Below are 11,659 nucleotides of genomic sequence, written 5' to 3'. Positions count from 1 at the left end.
ACAATAGCAGAGGTACTATCTGGATGATAGTTTGGTTTTCTTCCTTATTTTTCTCTATTTTCTTTTCTTTTTAAAAAAAAGAAGTAAGTGTTATTCATGTACTCAGAGAACAAAACTATTTCTGGTTTGAGAAGGAGAGAACTGAAATGCAAGGATGATATTTGTGACACTAACTAATACTATTTTGAAAAATGCTGGCATCTTAGTATTATATTAACAACATACCTTATATTTTTATTTTTTAAAACTCTGTTTATTACAGATACCCTTCCTACTATTTTCTTTTTATAGCTTCAAAAATTCAAGTTTTATTATTTTTTCAATTATGAGTTTTAAAACTTAAATGCTGTTATTACTATTTTGGTTCATAATATGAACACCTCATGTACTTGTGTGCCATCCTTGCACAGGGGCCATGTTAATCTTCTCTGTATTTTTCCAAGTTTAGTATATGTGCTGCTGAAGGGAGCATCCTCACTATTTTTCTTGCCATCGTTTTCCCATTAGCAATACAGATATCATTACACATATTCCACCTTATTTGATGGTGATGTAAAAAATTGAAACGTGATTTTTTTGTTATATTGAGTATATATCAAATGTTTTACAAAATAATAACATTTCTTATAGAGACTATAGCTTACAAAACAACAGGCAAACTAGAGTGATCTATCACAGTCATACTCTTATTTAAATTGCAAAAATACACATGATTTCAGCATTCAAACTACTAATTCAGGTGCATTCTGTGAGTATTCTGCCCTGGGCCTTATTACCAGACGTTGGTTCTATTTCTACTTTTGTATTGGACTGCTCATCTTATCCATGTTTTCCTCAAAGACAATAGCAATACCACAGGTGTTAATGAGCCTTTCACCAGTAATCTGATTTCTCTTATATTCTGTGCCATCTTTCTTAGAATGATGCTTTACATGTATCTTCTTGTTTAAGTTATTTTTGCTGAAACACTAAAGAAAGTCTAAAAAAATCCCCAAATGCCATAGAACAGAGATCAAAAACTAATAGTTTAAAGGCCTTCAGATATTTTTTTTCAGAATCTCCTAACTCCTGTAATAAATAAGGTTCAGAGGTCCTCTCTTACTGTAAGTCTTGAAGAAGATATTGCCTTTCATTCATTTTGGCAGTGTCTTTTCCGCAAATCTCACCCGTTTTTGTTTCCCCTTAATTAAGGTATTTACTATCCAGATGCTTTGTGGCTTTTTTTTTTTTTTGACCATATAATCTTTCCACTTGAGTGCTAGTGAAATTTCTATTTTATAAATATAGCTGGAATGGCAAGTTGGGAATGCCCATAGTGCATCTTACTGTCTTCTTCTAGTCCTTCAGTGCTTACTGAAACAAGATCTCTATTTGCCCCATTGTCCTCGCTCCCTTGTATCTTTAAGGAGAAGGAATAAATAATAATAATAAAGTAATTCTGCCAGTAAATTATAATTTTCAACACACACTGTCACCTTTCTACTTGGATCTTGCCAAACTTTCTAGAATTACCTCCTACCACCACTCCCCCTCAAATGCCCCATGGCTCAAATACCTTGAATTACATGTCCTTCCTAGAATATTCTATTTCCTGCTAGATCAGCTCAGGGAAAGCTTCTATCTTGTTTACCACTGTATCCCTAGCACTCTTGGTATAGTAATAACTCCATAATTATTTGTTAAAGAAATAAATGAATATCTCTATGTCTCTTCTCATTATATATTCATCCTTTAATGCCTTTTCTCTTACTTTTCTATCAAACAGGAATTTTCTTTTTCTTAATATTACCTTATGTCATCTCCTGAGGAGATCATATTGAAAGTCTCCAAACAGTATTAGGTGGTTTGTCATCTATTATAATGCATTTCAAAGTTTTATAACTATTCATTTGCAAGTCTAATTTCCTACTAGCCTATCAGCCTGAGGGCAGTAACCATATTCTCTTCCTGTTTATGAACCCACATATGATGATACTTAGTAAGTGCTTAATAACTGATTGTTAGATGAAAAATCTTCTAACCCCACATTTAGTATCATTACTTATAGTAATAATAAAATAATAAATGTTGCCCTAACCGGTTTGGCTCAGTGGATAGAGTGTCAGCCTATGGACTGAAGGGTCCCAGGTTCAATTCCGATTAAGGGCACATGCCCGGTTGCAGGCTCAATCCCCAGTTGGGGGTGTGCAGGAGGCAGCTGATCGATGTTTCTAGCTCTCTATCCCTCTCCCTTCCTCCCTGTAAAAAATCAATAAAAACATTTTAATAATAATAATAATAATAATAATAATAATAATGTTTATTGTATCACAGTGGTTCAGAGCCAGACAGCCAGAGACTAAGTCCCAGCTCTACCTCTTACTAGTTGTTATGCCCTCTCTCTCTGTTCCTCAGTTTTCTCATCTCTAAAATGAAGTTAATAATAGTATCTGCTGGATAGGATTAAATTAAGTAATATATATAAAGTGATAAAAATTGTGCCTGACATCTAAAAAACTTTCAATACCTGTTAGGTATGCTGTTGTATCCTTAAATATGACAGACCTTATGCAACAGACTTTATTGTATACTTTATCCCTCACAACTGTATTGAGGCATTATTTTAAAGATCAGAAAAATGAGGCAAAGAATGGTGATTTTGCTCAAAATCAGAGTATTAAGTGTTAAATTCTGCCTAATTCAACTCAATATTATACAAATTTCTATAAGACTGAACATGTGATAATTAATTGCATCAGAGCTTATATTCTACAAGTCACAAATTATTCTATTTGATTGGCAAATGCTCTTGTGTGATCTCCACTATACTGCACAGACTGCATAGTGTCATATTTGAGAGCTGGCTGGGTTGCTACAGTCAGACTAACCAAGGCTCTTATTCCAGCTTTAACATTTTACTGGCTGATAATCTTGGCCAGTTGCCTAACCTCTCTAATTTTGGGTTCCTTTTGTAAAATGAGCGTAATGATATCTACCTCCTCAGAAGGTTATTTATTCTAAGAATCAAATGAGATCAAATGTGTGTAACATACTTAGCAAAATGCCTACTGCATTCAAAGCTCCATAAAAGCTGACATCAACCACTGGTTGTCAACCGTATTTATCTTATTAGTTTCTGTTTTACTTTTACAAGCTCTTGATCTTATTCCAAAATTCTGGAAGTTTACCCTATTTTTCAGAGTATTTCCCTGAACAATACTACCTCCCTCTTAGGCTGCTACGTACACCTTGCTCTCAACTCTATTCAGAAACAAAAGATTTCTGGACAGGAGCGATCTTTACATTCTTCCATTATCCATGACAAGGGAAAAGGAGAAAAGCTCCCGAATGCATAATTAGGCATCCATGAGCCATTTCAATCACTTGATCTGTGCCCTTGGAACTCAGTCTGCTTTCTCTCTAGGGAAGATGATGCCAGCAATACTGCAATCTCCACGCAAATATGACAACCAGTGGACAGTAGTGGGCTGGTAAACCTGTGAAAATTGACTCTCTAGGGGGAAAAAAAGCCTTGATTTGTAGTTTGCCAATTTCTGTGATGTAAATATTCTGACTATGGCCAATTTCAAGTTACATATCAGCATGATGTCACTGTATAGTCACCCCATTACATAGCATTTCTACCATGCAGATGAGACAGACCTAAGCTCTAGAGCAGTGGTTTTCAACCTCCTGGCCCTTTAAATACAGTTCCTCATGTTGTGACCCAACCATAAAATTATTTTCGTTGCTACTTCATAACTGTAATGTTGCTACTGTTATGAATTGTAATGTAAATATCTGATATGCAGGATGGTCTTAGGCAACCCCTATGAAAGGGTTGTTCGGCCGCCAAAGGGGTCGCGACCCACAGGTTGAGAACCGCTGCTCTAGAGCATAAATAATATTAAAATATAGTTAAATAATTAGAGATGTATTTTGAGTATTTATCTTTTAATAATATAACTAATTATAAGTCTATGTACTTTTATTATTTTTTCAACCTATCAGTAATCCTTTTTTTTTCTTGCTTGTCACAGTTCTTTTATTTCTTTTTTATTGAAAATATTGGGGTGACATTGGTTAATAAAATTATATAGGTTCCAGATGTACAATTCTATAATGTCATCTGTATATTGTATTGTCTGTTCACCATCCCAAGTCAAGTCTCCTTCCATCACCATTTATCCTCCCTTTACCTTCTTCTGCCTAGCCCCATCTCCTTTTCCCTCTGGTAATCACTGTACTGTTGTCTAAGAGGTTGTTTTTCTTTTGCTTTATCCCTTCACCTTTTTCATCCAGCCCCATAACTCCCCTTCATTCTGACAGCTTTCAGTCAATTCTCTACCTATGAGTCTGTTTCTATTTGGTTTGTTAGTTTATTTTGTCATTAGATTCCACATCTGAGTGAAATAATATGTACTTGTCTTTCTCTGACTGGCTCATTTCACTTAGCATAATGCTCTCCAGGTCCATCCATGCTGTCACAAAGATTAAGATTTCCTTCTTTTTTACAGCTGAGTAGTATTCCATTGTGTAAATGTATCATTTTTATCCACTCATCTACTGATGGGCACTAGGGCTGCTTCCAATCAGGGCTATGGTAAATAATGCTGCAATGAACATAGGATGCATATATGTTGAGTGTTTCCTTCCACGACTCGCGTGGAGTAGGGTTCAGTATCTGAAAGAGGAGCCGCACAACAAATGAGAGAAAAAGACACGAGATAATTTTGCAATATTGGGGGACCAGGCGACAAGTCCCCAAGGACTTCCTCTCCTGTGCTCAGGCCTCACAAAGCTTTTATTGATCTGGGATGCACCCATAGCATAGCCCTAGGCAGGTCACCCCCTGCAACAGGCAGACTAGCCCATCAGCAAGAATTTACATAATAATAAATGGGGGAGTAGTTTCAGCTACCACTGTCTGGACAAACAGAGGTGGCGCCTAGCTCTGACCTTTGGGAGGGCTTCAAAGGCACCCAGCCTTCGGGGGGGTTCTCTGTCTATGCTTATCAGATAGTGAAGGCAATAAACAGTTTCCCACACATATAGTCTTTCAAATTAGTTTTTGGGTTTCTTTAGTTAAATTCTCAGAAGTGGAATCGCTGGGTCATAATGCAGTTCCATTTGTAATTTTTTTAGGTAACTCCATACTATTTTCCACAGTGGCTGCACCAGTCTGCATTCCCACCATCAGTGCACTAGGGTTCCCTTTTCTCCACATCTCTGCTAACACTTTTTACAAACATATTTTTATTGATTTCAGAGAGGAAGGGAGAAGGAAAGAGAGACAGAAACATCAATGATGAGAGAGAATCATTGATCAGCTGCTTCCTGCACGCCCCCTACTGGGAATGGAGCCCACATCCCAGGCATGTGCTCTTGACTGGAACTGAACCCAGGACCTTTCCCTCAGCAGGCCGACGCTCTATCCACTGAGCCAAACTGGATAGGACACCAACATTTTTTGTTTCTTGATTTATTGATGGTAGCCATTCTGACAGAGGTAAAGCGATATCTTATTGTGGTTTTAATTTGCATTTCTCTGATGATTAGTGACAGTGAGCATCTTTTCATATGTTTATTGGCCCTCTGCATGTGCACTTTGTAGAAGTGTCTATTCAGGTCTTTTTTTAAAAAAATTGTACTGCTTGTTTTTTCAGTGTTGAGTTGTATGAATTCTTTATAAATTTTGGAAATTAACCCCTTATTAGATGTATCATTGGCGAATATGTTTTCCCACACAATAGGTTCCCTTTTCATTTTGATGCTGGATTCTTTTGCTGTGCAGAAGCTTTTTAGTTTGATGTAGTCCCATTTGTTTAGTTTTTCTTTTGTTTCCCCTGCCCGAGGCAATATGTCCGAAAAAAATATTGCTATGAGAAATGTCAGATTTTACTACCTATGTTTTCTTCTAGGATTTTTATGGTTTCAAGTCTAACATTTAAGTCTTTAATCCTTTTTGAGTTTATTCTTGTGTGTGGTATAAGAAGGTGGTCTAGTTTCATTTTTTTGCACTTAGCTGTCCAAATTTCCCAACACCATTTATTGAAGAGACTACATTTGTCCCATTGTATGTTCTTGCCTCCTTTGTAGAATACTAATTGACTATAAAGGTGTGGGTTTATTTCTAAGTTCTCTATTTTTTCCATTGATCTATATGTCTGTTTTTAGGCCAGTACGAGGCTGTTTTGATTACTATGGCCTTGTAGTATTCTTAATAGCTGTGTTTACAACCCGTTAACAAAATTCCTGATAGTGTAACATTGGTTCTCACATTGTACAAGCTGACTCCACCATACCACTGCCTTTGGAGGAAAAAAAAATCCTGCACAGAGACTGAAGCTTATGCAACTTATGAGCCCTCTTAAAGAAAAAGGGAATGTTTAAAATGACACAAAATGAACCTTTATTTAGAACAGAATATTTATTTTGAATGCCCACCGCCACTCTAATACCCCTGACATGAGGGAGTGGGTAGGAAAGGAACTCAGGATGTAAAGAGACAGCATTAACCAATTGCACTTAAAATATGACATTTGCAAAATTTTTAAAAACATGTAATCAAGTGAACACTTTGGTTGAACCTCTCCCAGTGCCTCAGGGATCACACAGAGATAAGCCCTAAAGCTTAAGCTTCATCAGCTCAGTGGTAAGTCTGTCTCTGATTCTGAGTGATCAGGATAGAGCTACTTTGACTATATATCAGTGAGGGTACCACATACCCTAAGAAATTTTTTGAAAAATTAGGTCCCAAACTGATATACCTACAGGGACAAACAGGTCACATGAATGAGTGAAGCATGTCCCCTGAGTCCTATAGCTAATAGAGGGCACATGCCCTGCTTGAAGTAGATACCAGCTGCTCAACTCAGGGTGAGGTTTGTCATGATATACTTTGGATTCAACATTAGCAGATATTGTAGCTTTTCAGAGGAAACCATAAAGCTGGAATTTATGTGAATCTGATATTGAAATGCTAGCAACTATTTCAATTAAGAAAACACCTTAAGGGCAAACAAAATAAGGGCTGCCATTTTGCAAATTCTGCATTAGATAATGAGTGCATTACTTGAGTACATTGCTTTGTTGATATATTTAATCCTGGCTATCCTGTAGCACCTGGGGAAATAAACACTATATTAATAATTATTAGATAGTACCATAAATTGCTTGTCAGTGGGTTTGTTTATCAATGAGATCATGGTTCCTGAAGGTCATGATTGATATATGCTCTTCTTTATTTTCCTGGTGTACAGAATACCTGCCAGATAGCATCTGGCAAGATCTGGCATGTTGAGATGCACATGACCTCTACTATCACATATAGAGGCAGTAGAGCATACAGATAATAAGTATGGGTTCTGGGACCAAATTGTCTGGGTTACAATTCCAGTTACTATAGATTTATTAGCTGAATGTCTTTGGACTTCACCTCTCAGTGGCTGAGTTTATAAAATGGGAATCATAACAGCCATCTCTTAGGATTGATGTATGGATTAAATGAGCTAATGCAAATGAAGGGCTTAGCACAGAGTTAGGCATATATAAAGCATTCAGTAAATATCAGTAAATACCAGGCTTTTATATATTTGTTTCCGAAATGCAAATATTCCCCTTAATTGTGAATCAAACATGAAAAGGTTATTTAACTGTTTGTTTCTAAAATTCAAACATTACTCATAATATTATTAGTAGTATAGTAGGGCCTCAATAAATATTTGTTGAGCTATGCTTTTCAAGTTCTACCTGGTGTTATTTATAATTATTTACTTTGTGATACAGAATTATACACTACCCCTAAATTGTTTTATGCGGAATTGGTAGAAGTATATTTTGAATTGAACTGTAGCATCTATAATTTGACCTGAATAAAAGGTGTAATGGAACTATAAAAACATTCTCAGGAGACACATGTAGAACTCTTTGCAAAGCTGCTTGTCAAATTCATCTGCAACATGATCAAAATCTTACTCCAAAGACATTGAGTCAAGAGTTGGAGCAATTCTTTGTCCCATGAGGGAAGGTTAGGTTTTGGAGCAATATGTCTATCTTATTTTGTCTTATACATCCCTCCATTCCATTAGGCTGAGCTTTATGGCAGGTTCTAATCCATATTCCCTTTCTGAATACCTAGCAAGCATGATGTTTGCCATGTGGTAGTTCTTATTCCGTTTTTGATATAAAATGAAGATAAATCCCAAATGATTTCCATTTCCCACTGAAAAGAACCTTTGAGGAGGAGAAAAGGAACTAATATTTATTGAGCCCATAGAGTGTGTGAGATCATTTGCTAGATATGTCACAAAAAGTCGTTTTTATCCTTACAAAAACCCTGATTTACTGTCTGCATTTTGCAGAAGGAAAACTAAAACTTCAAGAGGTTCACATGAATTGCTCAAGCCCTCACTGTTAACAATTAAGGAGTTAGCATGCCAGTATGTATCCAAGCCAAAGCTCATGCTCTTTCCACCATGAACTTGCCTGCTCTTTCATATTCACTAAGCCCTGAACAATTTACTGATCAGCAACTGCATTAAAATAAAATATATTATTGAGAATAAGTTAATTATAAAAATAATTATTTGGCACTACCTTTTTTCAATTTGCATTGATGCTACTTAAAACAGCACCACTGAGATGTGTCAGAATTGGTTAGGAACATATGTTCCCCATAACAAAGTAAGTCATCTTTTTTTATGTTTTTATTGCTTTCAGAGAGAGGAAGGGAAAGGGAGAGAGAGATAGAAATATGGATAAGAGAGAAACATTGATTGCTTGCCTCCTGCACGCCCCCTACTGAGTATCTAGCCCACAACCCAGGCATGTGCCCTGGCCAAGAATCGGACTGGTGACCTCCTGGTATATGGAACAATGCTCAACCAACTGAGCCACACCAGCAGGGCCATTATTTCATATTTATGTGAGATTCAAGATGAAGTCAGCCTTCATATCACCTTGTGGCTATTGTTTAATGGTCTATCTTCCTTTATTCTTTGTTAAGTATCTGTAGGCTTTGAGAGGGTACGAACAATGTACACATTGTTCACCAGTAACTCTGCAGCATCTTCTAAAATACCTGACACACAGTATGTGCATGGTGTATATCTGTTGAAATAATTTTATATGAAATAAGTAATATGCTGGCTTCACACAAGGAAAATATTAGATATAGGTATAATATTAATATCTTGTTTTGATGTTAATGGCTGATTTAGTCCATCCAGTAACATATAAGCAGATTAAAATCTCTTATACCATATACAAAAATAAACTCAAAATGGATTTAAGACTTAAATGTTAGAATTGAAACCATATAACTCCTAGAGAATACCCAGGAAATAATGTCTTTGACATTAGTCTTAGTAATATCTTTTTGGATATGTCCCCTCAAGCAAGGAAAACAAAAGCAAAAACAAACAAATGGGACTACATCAAATTAAAAAGCTTCTGCACAGTGAAGGAAACCATCAACAAAACAAAAAGACAACCTACTGAATTAGAGAATATATTTACAAATGATATATCCAATAAGAGGTTAATATTCAAAATATATAAGAAACTCATACAACTCAATAACAGAAAAATAAACAACTCGATAAAAAAAATGGGTGGAAGACATGAATAGAAGTTTCTCCAACAAGGACATACCGATGGCAACAGATTTTTGAAAATATGCTCAACATCACAGATCATCCAGGAAATATAATTCAAACCAAACTATATTGAGATACCACCTCACACCTTTCAAAATAGCTGTTATAAAATGTCAACAAAAAAAACAAGTGTCTGTGAGGATGTAGAGAAAAGGGAACCCTCATGTACCCTTTGGGGGATTGTGAGATGATGCAGCCACTATGGAAAACAGTATGGAGATTGCTCAAAAAACTAAAAATAGAACTGTCATATGATTGAATAATTCTACCTCTGGGTATTTACCTGAAGAAATCCAAAGCACTAATTAAAAAGATATATGCATGCTTATGTTCATTGCAGCATTATTTATAATAGTCAAGATAGCGAAGTAACCTAGGTGTCCATAAATAGATGAATGGATAAGGAAGATGTTATATATATAATGGAATATTACTGACAAAAAAAAGAGTGAAATCTTGCCATTTGTGATAACATTGATGGACCAAGAGGGTATTTTGCTAAGTAAATGAAATAAGTCAGAAGAGAAAGACAAATACCATATGATTTCACTCATATTTGGAATCCAAGAAAACAAAACAGACAAACAAGACAAAATGAAATATCAAACTGATGGTTGCCAGGGGGGAGTATGGTGAGGAGGGATGGGTGGAAATGTAAAGAGGAATATAGTCAATAATACTGTGATAACTTTGCACCATGACAGATGTTTACTAGGCTTAGTGTAGTGATCACATTGTAAGGTATATAAGTGTCAAATAACTATGTTGCACACCTGAAACTAATATAATATTGTATGCCAATGATATTTACCTTTTCAAAAATAAAATAAAAAGTTTTATATATGTTCAGAATCATGAAGCATAGGAAGAAAGACATGCCTTCTAAGTATGTTTAGTGATTTTAGTATGTTTCAAAAGCAATACATGTTCACTCTAGGGCAGCGGCTTTCAACCTTTTTCATCTCATAGCACACATAAAATCATTACTAAAATTCTATGGCGCTCCAAAAATATATTTTTTCTGATATGACACAAAGTAGGTATACTTTTGATGATTTACACACAAAAAATAATAATAGTAATTACTTACCCATTTTGCTCCAAAGTGAATTTTTAAAAAATCAGGTGCCTATGCTTATATATAAGGATTTCTGGTACCAAGAATTAGCCAATCACACAACCTTATTATGCAATGTGGCCAATAAGATGAAACTCTATTATATGACCCATATATTTATGGTTCAAGGCAGGGCATTCACACCAGAAGGCTATTGTTGTGTTACTTGTCATTTTTTAATTTGATAATCTAAGGGAAAAGTGGGAAGTGCCTCTGACCAATTAATCAGGTATAGCGTGTTTTAAAAATTCTTGGGGCACACTAGTTGAAAATTGATGCTCTAGGGCAGTGATGGCGAACCTTTTGAGCTCGGCGTGTCAGCATTTTGAAAAACCCTAACTTAACTCTGGTGCCGTGTCACATATAGAAATTTTTTTATATTTGCAACCATAGTAAAACAAAGATTTATAATTTTGATTTTGATTTTATATATTTAAATGCCATTTAACAAAGAAAAATCAACCAAAAAAATGAGTTCGTGTGTCACCTCTGACACATGTGTCATAGGTTCGCCATCACTGCTCTAGGGAATACAGAAAAGCACAAATAAGGCATCAAATATTATGTAACTACTCATAAATACATAACTTGGCATAGTTGTTTATTCTTTGCAACCAATGTTTTTAGAAATAAAATTGGGATTATTCTTGAAAAATCTTATTAAAGATCCTCGGGGCTGGAAGAGGCCTTAGAAAGCACTGAGTTTAACTTTGTTATTCCCCAGAAAAGGAAACTGGAACTGCAGAAGTAAAACAACAGAGCTGGATTACAAGGTACCTTAGTCCATCAACAACATGTATTCACAGGACACCCTATAGCCAACTAATAATCATTCTGCTGGGCACTGGCAGATGAGGGGAGAAGAGACAGATAAGAGTGAAGTTCTTGCCCTTGAGGAGAATAC

General features: G+C 35.7%; 1 non-coding gene across 1 annotated transcript; it reads right to left on the bottom strand.

The window, feature by feature from the left end:
- Window positions 1–365: 365 nt before the first annotated feature.
- LOC132225350 (U6 spliceosomal RNA) lies at window positions 366–472 on the bottom strand. The gene has a single exon (XR_009450872.1). It is a non-coding gene; the product is annotated as a U6 spliceosomal RNA (small nuclear RNA).
- Between the last annotated feature and the right edge of the window lie 11,187 nt (window positions 473–11,659).

Source organism: Myotis daubentonii, chromosome X, assembly GCF_963259705.1.
Source record: "Myotis daubentonii chromosome X, mMyoDau2.1, whole genome shotgun sequence".
Taxonomy (NCBI): Eukaryota; Metazoa; Chordata; class Mammalia; order Chiroptera; family Vespertilionidae; genus Myotis; species Myotis daubentonii.
This window is presented reverse-complemented; position numbering and strand designations above follow the sequence as displayed.